General features: G+C 44.3%; 1 long non-coding RNA gene across 1 annotated transcript in view; it reads right to left on the bottom strand.

The window, feature by feature from the left end:
- LOC103598621 overlaps window positions 1–2,820 on the bottom strand; it is a 4,982-nt gene extending 2,162 nt beyond the window's left edge. The window contains exon 1 of the long non-coding RNA XR_551214.1: window positions 1,976–2,820. This is a non-coding gene — a long non-coding RNA (uncharacterized LOC103598621). The remainder of the gene's footprint in view (window positions 1–1,975) is intronic.
- Window positions 2,821–15,091: the final 12,271 nt, after the last annotated feature.

Genomic DNA, 15,091 nt, shown 5'->3' with positions numbered 1-15,091 from the left:
AAACAAACAAACAAAAAAACATTCCTTGGGTCTCCCTAAGATATTTTTTAAATGTTATTGAAACCAATCCCCAAAGGAGTCATCACTAGTAATATGTAGTAGTATAATTAACTCCTGGTTTAATTTCATTGCATGTAATAGTTCATGGATGGAAGAATTGTCTGTACTCATATTAGGTATATTTCCTTCTGTGAGTGGGACACCTCTATTTGGGCCTCTAAATGTTTAGTCAGCTGGACAGCAGGAGGCCAGTGTGGATTGGGATGTTAGACTGCTCTGTTATCAATACATACTAAGTCTAAAGCTGATCACTGGAATATTCATTGGCCACTTCCCACTCACTACATCAAGGGGTCAAGTGTGTTTTCCTTGGTGAATTATGGGATTCTAGATTTGCTTCCTTTGGCAGATCTCTTGAACCACATATAGTATAGCTACTAATGAAGAAATGACAAGAAATCTAGCTGCTGTCCTATGATTTTTTCTTTTTTTTTCATGTGACCGGTAAGGGGATCGCAACCCTTGGCTTGGTGTCGCCCGCACCGCGCTCAGCCAGTGAGCGCACCAGCCATCCCTATATAGCATCCAAACCCATGGCGGGAGCGCTGCTGCGCTCCCAGCGCTGTACTCTCCCGAGTGCACCACGGGGTCGGCCCTGTCCTATGATTTTTTTTTTTTGCAGATTCCACTCTAAAGGCTATTGCTGAGCAGCAGCATGTTAACATCTCTATCCAGGGTAGTCTTAGATAATAGAGTTGTTCTTGATTATTAGCTCAGGAAGATGTTGTCTATGTTACTGCTAACACTACATGCTGTGCCTGGGTAAACTTCTCTGGGGCAATTGAGATTCAGTTACATAAAAAGGAACAAGCAAGACTCACGTAGTTCTCCATTGTCATTTGATTTATTCAATCAAATGCCTTTAAGGTTGATGGCTTACAACCATTACACAACCTGGAATGGTCATATTGCTGGTATTTTTACTTTTCATTTCCTTTTTTGTTAGGTTTGAATCTTGAAGGTTTTAATCTCAAAGTGGAGCAAAGAAAACCAGGAGCCAGGCAGTAAATTTAGGGTAGGTTTAATGGGGGTGCTCCCCGGCGAGGTTCCATGGCCCCGCAAGGGAGTGCGGCTGGGGAAGTCACGCCCAGGGTGGATACAAGCGTGTACTTATAGGGGAGGGCTGTTGGTGAGGTTTCTTTGCCCATATATGGTAAGGAATTGAATAGCATTCAGTTTCTGGTTCCCACGTTCTGGGGAGGGAGAGGGGAGAGGGAAGGGGGTGGCATTTAACAAGATGAAGGGGAGGGGTGGAGTTCACAAGATGGGGGCTCTGTCACTACTTTTTTGCTGCTTTCCCGTCCTCCCAATCCTGCCAGCCCAACATTCTGACCTTTTTTTGTTATAGGGTGACAACTCAGATCTGGCTACTTCCTGCTGAGTAAGGGGTGTTGTAGGGTTGTTGGAAGTGGGCATGCAGGACTAGGAGTGGAGCAGGAGCTGGTTGAGGGATACCCTAGACACCTCTCCAATTCATTCGAGCTTTGGCAAGAGTGTGGAGATTGGTTTCGACTACACCTGTTTCATTGATGTAGTGACAGCATTCTTCGTTGAGGAACATGCAGGTGCCACTTCTATCTGCAGTGAGGGGGTCCAAGGTGAAAAGCAGAGATAGAGAAATTAACTGAGGCCTGGCAGTTGCAAAATTCTTTCATAAATTCACCCTTCACAAACCACTATTACAACTTACTCAGACCTTCTGCGACGTGCTTAAACTTTCTTTCTTTGTCCCCATACTTTAGTTTTTTCTTGCTTGTATTTTAAAAAATTCATTCAGACAGTTTCTGTCTTTTAAAAATTTTATTTTGTTTTAACTGGCAGACTATAGCTTTGTATGTTCATGAGGTACAATGTAGTGTTTCAAGACATGTATACATTATGAAATGACAAAATCAGGCTGATTAACATTCATTACCTCACATACTTATTATTTCAGCCATTCTATTCTAGGACAAAATTCACTACACAAGATGCTTTCCCACACAAAAGTATTTTTTTCTTTTTGACCTTCCTAACCATAACGACATCTTCATAGCTTTCCCATATCTCCTCTTTTCCTACAATCTTGTTTCCTTTTTAGCAACAATAACCAAATTAGCCTCATTTGCCTAAGAATTGCATACAGAATGATCCGTTTTGGCTGCATTCACAACTTTGGCTTTAAAACCTTCAAGCAGAGGTAAATGCAACCCTGTTTGACCAGTAAACCCAGGGGGAAAATGTATGCTGATAGTTCTGATAACATTTCTCATAGCAGTATGACTTTCAAAAATACTTTTTACCCTTTTTTCAGTAAGCTTCTGCTTTAACACTTGGAGAACTCTGCACAGATAGACATACTTTGTCCAGGTTTCTGTTAACTAAAATCTCCATCTATATCCTGAAACAGTAGCAGTGGGACTAAGAGACAGAGTCAGGAGGACGTGATAGCCGAACCCGCATAGGCCCCAAGGGCTGTGCTGTCCATACATCTTGGGATGGGGCCTCAGGGGGGGCATGCTTAAGTTTGGAAAGGTGTACCCAGGGATGGTGTCCCAGGAGTTTTGTGGCTGTGGGGGTGGTTAGAACCACCGTGTGGGGACCAGTCCACCTGGGCTGTAGAGTTTTTGCATGTGGTTTTTTCAGTAAGAAGCTATTCCCTGGGGTTAAAGCCTGGGGAGTATCCATGGTGGGGTCCCCAGGGGTGGGAGTAACTGAGTCAGCGTGGGCTTACAAAAGGGCCCTTAAAAGGGTTAAGTAGGGGCCGGCCCGGTGGCGCACTGCTACAGTGCGCCACTTGGAAGTGCGGCGGCGCTCCCGCGGAGAGTTCGGATCCCACATACAGACCGGTTCCCGCTCACTGGCTGAGCGAGGTACGGGCGCAGCACCGAGGGTTGCGATCCCGTTACCGGTCCCGGTCTGCTGCGGGTGCGACACTGAGGGTTGCGGTCCGTTGCCGGACACGAAAAAAGACAAAAAGGAAAAAAAAAAAAAGGGTTAAGTAGGGTAGGTATGATAAAAGGGGAGGGGGTGTGGCTGGAAAGTTGTGGGTCAGGAAAGGCCATCCTTAGAGGAGTTTAAAAGGGCTGAGGCCTGATGGCCCCCTAGGGGTGGCCCTAAGCCATGTAAGTGCCAATGGGAGGAGGGTTGGCCAAGATAAGTGGGTCTCGAGGGAAAGTTTAGTAAGATGTTCCTTGAGGAGGCTGTTGGCTCGCTCAACCTTACCCAAGGATTGGGGATGGTAAGGGATGTGGAGTTTCCAGGTGATGTTCAGACTTTCAGAGACCTGCTGGGTGACAGTGGAGGTGAAGGCTGGGCTGTTGTCTGATTGTAGGGTCTGTGGGAGGCGAAACTTTGGGATGATATGTTCAATGATTATAGCAGCTACCACGTCCGCTGTTTCCTCAAGCTGTGGGGTAAGCCTCAATCCATCTTGTAAAGGTGTCCACCAAAGTTAGTAAGTAATGATAGGTTTTGTGACATGGCATGTGGGTGAAATCAAGCTGCCAGTCCTCCCGTGGTTGATGGCCTCAGAGCTGATGGTTAGGTCCTACCCTGCGAATTCCCCCTTCAGAGTTAACAGCAGAACAGGTATTGCAAGACTGATGAACCTCCTCAATGAGCTTTCAGAGGCATGGGTTATGGAAAAGGGGTTCTAGGAACTGATATAAAGCTTTTGGGCCAATGTGGAGGGATTGGTGAACATCTGTAATGATGCTGTGGTCTAGACGGCCTGGAAGGGCGACCTTATCTTGGATAAAAATCCAACCCTTGTTCCTGATAATTCCCCCCAACTGACTGAGGGTTTGAGTTTCTTCTTTGGTATACAAGGGGGAATGTGGTGTGTTGAAGAAAAAGAGAGGAGCTGGGGTAGAGCCTAGAGCCATAGCCTAGGCTGTGGAATTGGCTTTGTTGTTGCCTTTAGATATAGGGTCTTTAGAGGACTGGTGGCCATGGCAGTGAACGATAGCCACCTCAGCTGGGAGGCTAAGAGCCTCTAGTAGCTTTGAGATGAGGGGCCCATTGATTATTGGGGTCCCTTAAGTAGTGAGGAATCCTCATTCCTGCCAGAGGACAGAGTGAGTATGTGTGATGAGGAAGGCATATCTGGAATCTATGTATATAGTGACCCATTGTCCCTTGGACAGGTGGAGGGCCTGAGTGAGGGCTATCAGCTCCACCTTTTGAGAGGTTGTTCTGAGGGGATGGGGTACAGCCTTTAAGATGGCATCTAGAGTAATGACAGCATAGGCTGCATGCCTTTGGCCATCTGGGGCAATGAAAGAGCTACCATTTACAAAAAGCACACGGTCAGGATTAGATAGGGGCTGGTCAGAGAGCCCTGGATGTGAGGGAATAAAGTCCTCTAAAAGTTGAGGACAGGAATGTAAAGGGTCAGGAGTAGTGGAGGAAGTAGGCAGAAGGGTCGTGGGGTTTAAGCGGGGGGAGGTGGATAAAGAAATCTGGGGATTTTCTACAAAAAGGAGGTGGTACAGTTGGATTCTGGAAGTAGTCAAGTGGGTGAGGGATTTGTGGCTGAGCAGGTCCTCCAAGCAATGGGAAGAGAAGACAGTGAGGGGTTGGCCCAAAGTAAGCTTGAGAGCTTCTTTGGTCAGGGAGGCAGCAGCTGCTAACACCCTGAGACATGGCTGCCATCCCTGGACCATGACATCTAGCTGTTTTGATAGGTATGCCACTGCCCGATAGGCCAGTCCTGTAGGCTGGGCCAGGAGGCCGGTAGCCAAGCTAGAACACTCATCCATAAATAGATGAAAGGGCTTTGAAGGATCTGGGAGAGCCAGAGTGGGTCCTGCAGTGAGATAATCCCATAGCCTAGAGAAAAGGTGTTTAACAGTGCTAGGGTCAGTTAATGGTCCCTGCGGGGTGTCCTTAGGTGCCTTGTATAAGGGTCATGCTAGGAGGGCGAAGTTGGGGATCCACTATCAGAAGAAACCCACAAGGCCCAGAAAGGAAAGGATGTCATTGGCACTCTGGGGAGGTTGGAGATCCCGGAGGAGGCAGATACAGTCCCCTGTAAGAGACTTGGAAGTGGGGGTTAGTGATATGCCTAGGAAGTAACGGTGGGGGTGCAGAGTTGAGCCTTGGAAGGTGTGACCCGATAACCCCTAGACCCAAGGAAATTGAGAAGGGTGGCAGTATCCTCTTGCGAAGAGGATCGTGAGGGGCTGCAAAGAAGGAGGTCATCCACATATTGGAGGAGGGTGCTGTACTTCAGAGTGCAAAGATTAAGATCTTTGGCTAAAGCCTGGCTACAGGAAAGGGGTGGGGTGGTCCATGGATTAGAAGAGGTGCCATCAATTCCCATGACTGCCACTGGGGAGGGGAAGCTGGTGCCTGAGTAGGAAGGCAGAACAGAGTAGGTAGCCCCCATGTCCAATAGGAAGGAAATGGACTTACCCGCTACCTGGAGCATGTCCCTGGGCTTGGCGTGGGTGAGAGGGGTTTCCGAGTCTGGGCCCCATCAGTCATCATCCTGGCCAAGGAGCTGGAAGGTGGGACTTACTGGCTCCGAGTTTCCTCTGCGTGGAGGCTCCGGGGACCCTCCGATGCCAGAGCAGTTAGACCTCCAGTGGTCCATGCTCTGGCATTGAGGACAAGGGCACGTTGGTTCCTTTGGATTTGGACATTGGCGGGCCCAGTGTCCATCAGCACCATACTTGAAGCAGGCCCCCGACGGGGGTGCTGGGTTACCCCTTTCCATTGGCTCCCAGAGCCAGCCGGCCACAGGGCTGCTACCAAGGCTTGGGCTTGGAGTTGGACCTTCTGATGGACCCGGGCTTGTCTTTTAGGTTCTACCATTTCCTCCTGGACATTAAAAACTTTAAATAGGGCCGGCCCGTGGCTCACTCGGGAGAGTGTGGTGCTGATAACACCAAGGCCATGGGTTCGAATCCCTATATAGGGATGGCTGGTTTGCTCGCTAGGGAGAGCGTGGTGCTGACAACACCAAGTCAAGGGATAAGATCCCCTTACCGGTCATCTTTTTAAAAAAAAAAAAAAAATTAAATGCCATCCTCACAGGTCAGGAATGGGAGGTCGAGGGCAGGAACGATTGAAAAAGAAAATGGGAGGCTAGGAGAATAGCTTCCGCTGGGGTAGAGGGTTCGAAAATTTAGGGGCGTTTAGGGCCGATGGAGCCAATGTGAAAAGAAGGGGGGTGTCCGAGTAAGGAGGACTTTGAAATGGGTGTGTGGGACGGTTGGCAATGGCGGGGCAGATGGGTGGGGCCCATAGGGGAAGGGACGTGAGCACACCGGGGGCAAGGCTGCTGCGGGAGCTGTATCAGAAGCAAGTGGGAAGTCAGAGGAACAGGTAGAGAGGGTCGGGAGGGACAGGTCAGATAGGAAATCAAAATTGGGCTCCAGGAGCTCAAAAGAGGAGGAGGAATTTAAAGTTGAATTCAGAAAGGAGAAGCCAGTTAATTCCAAATGAAACCTGGTCCAGTTCCAAAGCGGAAGTAAAAAGGGTCAGGAGCTTGATGATGGCTGCAGAAGTTGGAGGGAGAAGCAGATGAGAAGTTAAGGCCAAGCTCCAGGAGCTCAGAAATGTGAGCAGAACTCCAGGAGTTCGAGAAGGAGAGGCCGGTCCACTTAAAATGGATTTAGATTGGGCAGTTCCCATAATTCCTGCTGGGCGGCCCCTGGAAAAAGGCTAAAAACAGGTAAAGGCAAGGGGAAATAACCATGGATCCTTGCTAAGACAAAGAAGAAGAGAGAAAGGGAAAAAGAAAGTAAAAATTTGGTCCAATCCAGGTAGGGGAACTTAAAAGACAAGAGTGGGGGAAGAAACCAGTGAGCACATGAAAAACGGGTAAAGGGAGCTCCAGGAGCTCCGGAAAAAAGAATGAAGCAGTTACAATTGACAAAAAGCAAGACTGAAAGGGGAAAGGGACCCCCGGGTGCCAGGAGTGGAGCAGCCAACACTGAGTTAAGAACCCGGAAGACAGAGGGTACAGGGAAAAGGGGAGAGAGGGGGAGGAAGGGCTGCTGGCCCCTGAGCCGGCAGGCTGGCCAGGTTTCTGGGGCTTTGGACAGAGGAGAAGTGGGGGGGAAGGATTCGGGGGTTTTAGGGGCAGATGGAGCCGGTGTGATCTGAGCGAGGACTTGGGAAATGGAGCAGCGGGTGCAGAGGGAGGGACGAGAGCATAGGTCCCAAAAGACCTGTACATAAGGGACTTCAAATCATTTGCCTTGGTGCCTGCAAAAGTTATCCAAATCTCTGAGGACCTGATAGTCAAAGGTGCCCTCAAGAGGCCATCAAGACTGACTGTCCAATTGGTATTGGGGCCAGGCCACCGAGCAGTAATGGATAAGGCGGCACCTTCTCAAGTCTTGTGAGAGGCCCAGAGTTTCGAGATTGGCCAGCAGGTAACCCAGAGGGGTTTGGGAGTCGAATTTGGACTGGGCAGTTCTCATGGTTCCTGCTGGTCAGGCCAGGGATTAAAACAGGCGTCCCCATTTAGAATCCCAGGCTGTGGATGGATGGAAGGTGGCTATCTTGAGGAGGGGCCGTCTCCCGATCCTCAGGCGCCAAGCAGGAGTCACCTGGTGACTCGGTAGAGTCGCCTTGACATGCCTGCGCGTTTTCAGGCAGGACTACCCGGCTTGGGGCGCAGAATCGGGGGAACTTATGCAGTGTCTCGAGGTGTGGGGCTTAGATGAGGTCCTGGTAATGAGAGGACAGAGGTTCCCACCGGAGCGGGGCCTCAGCCTCCTCCCCGGTTTCAGCACCAGATGTTAGATTTGAATCTTGAAGGTTTTAGTCTTTAAGCAGAGCAAAGAAGACCAGGAGCCAGGCAGTAAATTTAGGGTAGGTTTAATGGGGGTGCTCCCTGCAAGGGAGTGAGGCTGGGGAAGTCATACCCAGGGTGGATACAAGCGGGTATTTATAGGGGAGGGCTGTTGGTGAGATTTTTGCCCATATATGGTAAGGAATTGAGCAGGGTTCAGTTTCCGGTTCCCACCTTCTGGGGAGGATTGGGGTGTGGAGTTAATAAGATGGAGGCTCCATTGCTACTTTGTTGCTGCTTTCCGGTCCTCCCAATCCTGATCCCGCTGGCCCAACATCTTTAAACTGTCTTCTCATTATCTATTAAATCTGAACAGAAATGCCATTCCTGACAAAATAGTGTTTGTGCAGTGCTCTGAAATGATAACCAATATCTAAAAAGTACATAAATTAAACTTAAAGATAAAATCCAGACAACCCAAGCCAAAAGGGAACTGTTTCGAGCCTCTTCATTTCTCAAATGTAATTAAAAGGCTCCTGGCACTGGCTTACAGAAGTTCATTAGCTCCAACCTTAGACCAGATCCACTGACTGGAACATGTTCATCCCAGCATCAACGTACACATAAAATCTCACAATAGACTTATTTATCAGTGATGATTTCAAATAAAGCTCTTGATAAATGGGGAAAATGTAAAAGTTGATGAAATTGATTTCTGTAATACACATAAAAAATAGAAACAGAAAAGGCACGAAAGAGATGGGCTCATCTTTGCTTGTCTGAGGTAAGAATTTTTCCAAGGACCTTCTAAAAACTCATCAGAAATCTCTTCACCTCTTCCATGCATCTCCAGCTTTGTACAAACACACATTTCTGTAACAAAATTGATCATTAGACATTGTTTGCCACTGCACTAATTCAGATAAATGCTCCCAAAACAAACTGCCCAGTAATGGCATCTCAACCAATGAACGGATGACAAATCTGACTCTGAGCCTCCAAAACCAATGAGCTGTTTCCACACAGCTTGTTTGAACTTCTCCCTTTATGCCAATAAAAGCTCTCTTCACCCTCCCCTCACAGAATGCTTCACGGCTTGTCATGGTGTGCATTCCAGATTTTATTCCAATTTTATATTCATGAATAACCTCAATATATTTGGAGATTATTGTTCTTTGCTGTACTTTTTTTCTAGGTTAACAGAAAAAGAGAAACTTAGCATGTTAAATGCCACCCAAAAGCTAATACCACCCCCACTGGGGAAAAGTTAAAAACTTTTCCTGGAAGATCAGAAACAAGATCAAGATGTCCACCCTCCCCACCATTGTTCATTATAGTACTAAAATTTCTAGCCAGAGAAATTGGGCAAATATATCAACCAGATAGAAAATTTGGGCTATATGATCTATTTTCCTGTTAATACAGTGATACAAGGCAGGACTCCAAACGAGTGTTTCCACTACACCAGTTCTAGCATTTATATATGTAAATATTCTGGAACATATACATGTTGCAATCCAACATTCCCACCCAAATTTATATAGAAAAAATACATAATTACATTTCTTGTGGTATACTATTCCAGTAATGGTTCCAAATGACAAACCTTCAGTTATCCATACCCTCATGTAGTCCCCTCTGACTGCATGGGCTTTGCCATTGGACTTGCTTTGGTCAAGAGGACATCAGTAAATGTGATGCAAACATACATTTAAGAAGTACCTGCTACTAGGGCCTGCATTCTTAGAAACATTCATATTAGGATGAAGCCTGTGGCTATTCTGTTGGAGAAAAGGGGAATAGCCAAGAGTCAGCACACACAGGACATGTAGCAAAGCCATCTTGAACCAGCCAGCCTCAGTCAAGGCACAAGGTGCCTACAACCTCATCTGTAATCCAGACAACACCAGCAGAGGAATTTTCCCAACTGAGCTCAGCCCAAATTCTGATCCATAGAAAGATTAAATTAATGCTTCTTTTTAAGCCAATACATTTTTGTTGATTTCTTACACAGGAAAGGCTGATATATCTAAGCACATGAAAGTCAACATTTTTACCCATTTGAAGAGTGCGAGAGACCCTTTTCAATTACATGCCAAATACACTAAGTAGAAATTTATAACCACATGTAGAAGTTTTGAAAACCACAAAAAAATCAACCGAATAAACTTCAATGTGGTTTAAGCTATATACATAAAACAAAAGCAATTTCCTGAAGATTAAAAGAACATGTCTTAAGTATTTTACATCATAACATAATTCTGGTACTTATATGGGAGCACTATACTGTGTTTTATTTACTTTTTATGGGTTTTGAGCAGAAATGTGATGCAGTCCAATTTTCCCATTTCAAAGAATATAAAGTAGGGTTATTATTTTTATGCACAATTTATGATTTTTAGGAACAGATAACTGGCATTAGGGAAAAACACTTGTTATCAACCCTGTATATTCACATAATCTCCAGAAACTGTTGGGATTAAAAATAGATATGGATGTTTAAAATAAAGCATTTTAAAGCAATGTATGTAAGTTGACTCTAGTGTCATAAAAATGATCACAAAAACAAACACTTTTGAGTTAATTGTGGCAAAATTGTGAAAAGGTAAGCTAGAGGTCACATAAATCATCTTATTTTATGTGTGAATACTCAAATAACATTTTGCTCAAAATTGAAATGTCAGTGTTTAACTAGAACTCATATGACCCAAGAAGAGGTTCTTTTCACTACCCAATTACAGTTTTACTGTAATTGTTCCTGGAAGCTTATCCAAAACAAAAACAGAACCAAAGAAACAAACTCTTGGGCTTTTTAATATTTGTAGTTTACAACATTGGCCCAGTTATTTCTCCTTCATTTTAGAAGTAGATGGTAACAAGAGGTATTGAAGTAAATGCCACTGGCCTGCTGTGTAGGCCCATTTTTCAGGTAAAGTTTTAAAGCAAGCAGTGTTGACTAGCTGCCAGATTTGACTGTTGTCTCTGTTTATATCATACATATTTTTCATGGACTACTAAAATTCTTTAGATTATTATCTGTGGAAGGATACATAAAACATGTACTTCACAGGGCCTGGTTTTCCAAAGCCTTGCAGTTTCAAATAATGACCTTGCAAGGGCAGGAAATTTTCCCCAGGCTATTGAGTCTCTGTTGCAAGATAAGAATTGTGGCCCAGCAAGGTTGTGGGCTCAAAGACAGATTAGTTACTGATTGATATCCAAGTTGCTGGAAAACTGCTAGAGGGAGAAGGAATGTTCGCTAAATTAGGCCTTTGTTAGTGAGTCATTTTATTGCTAATGAAACGTCATCTGACTTGTTTCACTGAATGCTACCAGCTTCTATTGTTAAAGCTTGTTAAACTGTGCTTAACAAAACCCCACCTATTCCTCTTCCTGTAATTTCCTGGTCTGAAAAATAAATGCAGGAAGGGAACCCCAATTTGGGGTTAATTTCCCAAGGAAGGGTTGCCTCTTTCTTGAGGGTCCCCAAGGGAAGTTGACCACTTTGGGGCCTCTCACTGCTCAGAAGAGATGGACTTTGAGTAATCCTTTGCAGCTCTGTCACCCAGGGGAAGAGAGGTGACAAATCCGTGGGGGGTGAAACAATTATCCTCATAAAACTTGCTCCAGCACACATGGTACCATGAGAGCTTCTTTTTGTTTTAGAGGGATTCATCCATAACAGACTTTCAAATCAAACCTGGGCCCGGGTCTGTCCAAGAGTTCACAGTTTCACCATCACCTAGGGCCACATTTACAACCCTGCAGTCTTTCATTCTCATGCAAACAGACGCCAGAATGGAAAGGCGGTGCATATATTATACACATCTGTCAGCTTCAAATCCTTCTCAGTTGTATGCTTTTAGGATAAATTCCAGGCAAAGGGCCACTGTGGCATGAGACGTCTAAAGGGAAGGGACTGTGTTCTGAGTTACACTCCAAGGGGAGTTGACCTGAGATCAGATGCTTTAAGACCTGGAGAGCAGTGAGACAGGAATACATCAAAGATGGACTTTACCATTTGGTCTGGTTGGAAAATCAATTTTCTATGTATGTACCACACCATCGGTAAAACCCACCTCACAGACAGCTTGCCTTCCCCATGGCATGAATTAGAGGGACTGCACTCATATCTGGGTATCAACACTAAAGAGATAAGCATCTCAGAGTTGGAGCCAATCATTTAAAAGGACAGAAAAAGAAAACATCTTAGAAAGAAATGGGAAGATGTCATTTACACACACAGATTAAATTAGCAAAAACATATAGGGCCATTCAAGGTGCCTGCTTTGCTTCCTTATGCATGTCATGGAAAAATTGTTCCTGATTCAGGATTTTATTATTATTTGAAATGTCACCTTAGGAAGAGTGAAAATTTCCATTTGATACCCACCTTTCTAGGAGAGGCTCAGTACAAAAATAAATAGTTGAAAATGTGCTGTGACTGAAATAGTGTTAGCCAAATTAATGCTAAATTTCCACCTGGACTTCAGCATGCTACCACCCAGAAATATTTTCTGGATTTCATTTCTATCTTGCTTTTCTTTTTTTGAATTTTTAAAAAATTAACACATAATAATTGTATACATTTAGAGGATACGGTGTGATGTTTTGATACGTTTACAATATGTAATAATCAAATTTGGGTAATTAGCAGATCCATCATCTCATACATTTACCATTCTGTGTTGAGAACATACAAAATCCTCTATTCTAGCTATTTGGAAATATAGAATATATTTCTAACTATAGCCACGCTGCTGTGCAGTGGAACACTGGGACTTATTCCTCTTACCTAAGTGTAACTCTAATTGACATCCGCTCCTCCTCCCCCTCTGCTTTACCCTTCCCAGCCTCTCTATGGGATTAATTTTTTTAGATTCCACATACAAGTGAGATCGTACAATATTCCCTCCATCTGGTTATCTTCCACTGGAATAGGGTTAGGTAATTGCTTAAAGGCAGATTGCTGTTTCTTCAGTGTTTATTCTTAGACTCTAAGACTCAGTGAGGGCGGCCTCTTGACAGAAGGCACATTCTCCTCTGCCTCTCTCCACAGTGCCTCACACATAGTTTTGTTTCTGCAACTTTTAATGAATAAACAAATGTGGAACCAAATACAGCCTCGAACAGAAAAGCTGGACTAAACAGGTAGCAAAATTGTAGAATATTATTTATATCTTAAAATATTCTTATAATTCACATCTTCAAAATACCTTCATTCATTGAAGAATTCACACCCACAATTCAAGCTTTTTTGGAATGAATTAAATTCTTATTATTGGGGGACAGGAATAAACACAGATGAGAAATCCCAAAGTCTAGGCCCACTTCCAAGTTAAGTTTCTTATTCACTCTATGCCCTTGTAAAAGTCATACAACTCTCTAGGTCTCTAGTTCTTTATCTTTAAAAATGGGACTAATAGTAGCTGTCCTGTCAACTTCTCAGTTATATGTAAGCAGATTCTTGAGGAGTTGTAAACGGCCTTTGGAAGCATTAAAAATGCTGTATAATCACAGCACTTCTTTTTGCCAGGAAGATCAGCACAGATTATTGTACAGTTTAAAGAGATTGTCACTCAAAAATTCCAACAAAAACTTACTGGGCCTCTCTGATTTGCTAGGCACTGTGCTTGGCTCATTATAAATATTGTCCTTAGGGCCGGCCCTGTGGCTCACTCGGGAGAGTGCGGTGCTGATAACACCAAGGCCACGGGTTCGGATCCCACATAGGGATGGCCGGTTCGCTCACTGGGCGAGCGTGGTGCTGACAACACCAAGTCAAGGGTTAAGATCCCCTTACCGGTCATCTTTTAAAAAAAAGAAAAAATAAATAAATAAATAAATATTGTCCTGAACATTCACAAAAACGTTGGAAGTTGTGTATTTTTATTCTAATCATAAAAAAATAATCAAATCTCAAAGAGATTAAGTGATTTTTCTAAGGTTGCACACCTGGTAATGGTAGAGGTGGTAGCAGATTCCCCCGGCTGATCCCAAACACCAGGTGTTGATCGTCTGTGACACTGGATATGAAAGTGCAGCTGGAACCAGATTCCTGCTTTAGCTCATTTCATAGCTGTTTAATAATATTGTGCAAAGCATCTAAGATGGAGGGGACATTTTTTATTAGACCTTGCTGTGGGTCGATGTGTCCCCCAAAAGTTCATGTGTTAGAAACTTGATCCCCATTGTTACAGTGTTAAGAGGGTGGAAATCTGATTATGGTATTTGAAAGGTGGGGCTTTGAAGAGGTGATTGGATCACCAGGACTGTGCCCTTGTGAATGGATTAATCCATTCATGGAGTAATGAGTTATGGGTTTGGACTGGTGGCTTTATAAGAACAGCACATGAGATAGCTCATGTCATTCTCACCATGTGACACCCTGGTGGCCACAGGATGCTATAGAGAGCCACCACTAAGAAGAATGCCCTCGACCAGACATATCCCGGGACCACGGACTTCCAAGCCTCCAAAACTGTAGAAATAAATTTTATTTATTTATAAACTACCCAGTTTCAGGCATTCTGTTATGAGCAACAGAAAAGGGACTAGCACAGACCTGAAGTAGTACATGTTGGTAATATCTGTAACTAGTGGCCTCAAGACTCAGCCACTATGAGCCTTAACTACATCTCATTTCAGGCATTCTGTTATGAGCAACAGAAAAGGGACTAGCACAGACCTGAAGTAGTACATGTTAGTAATATCTGTAACTAGTGGCCTCAAGACTCAGCCACTATGAGCCTTAACTACATCTCAAACAGTCTGTTGTAGAAGGATGTGTGTGTGTGCACGCGTGCTGTTAACATGTAAATGGATTTAAAAGTTAAAGCTATAATTATTTACTTTCAATTTTTAAATTTCTTAGCAGTACTTACTACCACTTTCACTCCCCCTACTAAATGCCAGGTCCTATATGAGTGCAAGGTGCTGAGGGAGAAAAAAACAAACGTGGTCTATATCCTCACATATTTGAGAATCCAGATGGTGAGACAGAGCTAGGAGACTTGTTGGCTATTTGGAAGACATATTACAGCTTAGCCTAGGGTAGTAAAGAGGGTTTGGGGAAGAAGTGGACGTGTGTAAGAGATATTAGAAGGCAGAATCCAATAAGTCTTGATTATGGATTCAGTACAGTGGGAAGGAGGCAAGGGAAGAAAAAAGGGTGTCGAGAATGACTTCTAAATTTTAAGGTTTGTGACTGAGAATGAGAATTCTAGAGAATGGTGGCAATTTCCTTATTCCAGAATGGTAGTGAGGATTGTGGTAATAAAATGGGGAGAGTTATGTAAATTT

This window comes from Galeopterus variegatus, unplaced genomic scaffold, assembly GCF_000696425.1.
Source record: "Galeopterus variegatus unplaced genomic scaffold, G_variegatus-3.0.2 Scaffold2684, whole genome shotgun sequence".
Classification (NCBI taxonomy): Eukaryota; Metazoa; Chordata; class Mammalia; order Dermoptera; family Cynocephalidae; genus Galeopterus; species Galeopterus variegatus.
Note: the sequence above shows the minus strand (reverse complement) of the source record. Positions and strands in the feature narration are given on the sequence as shown.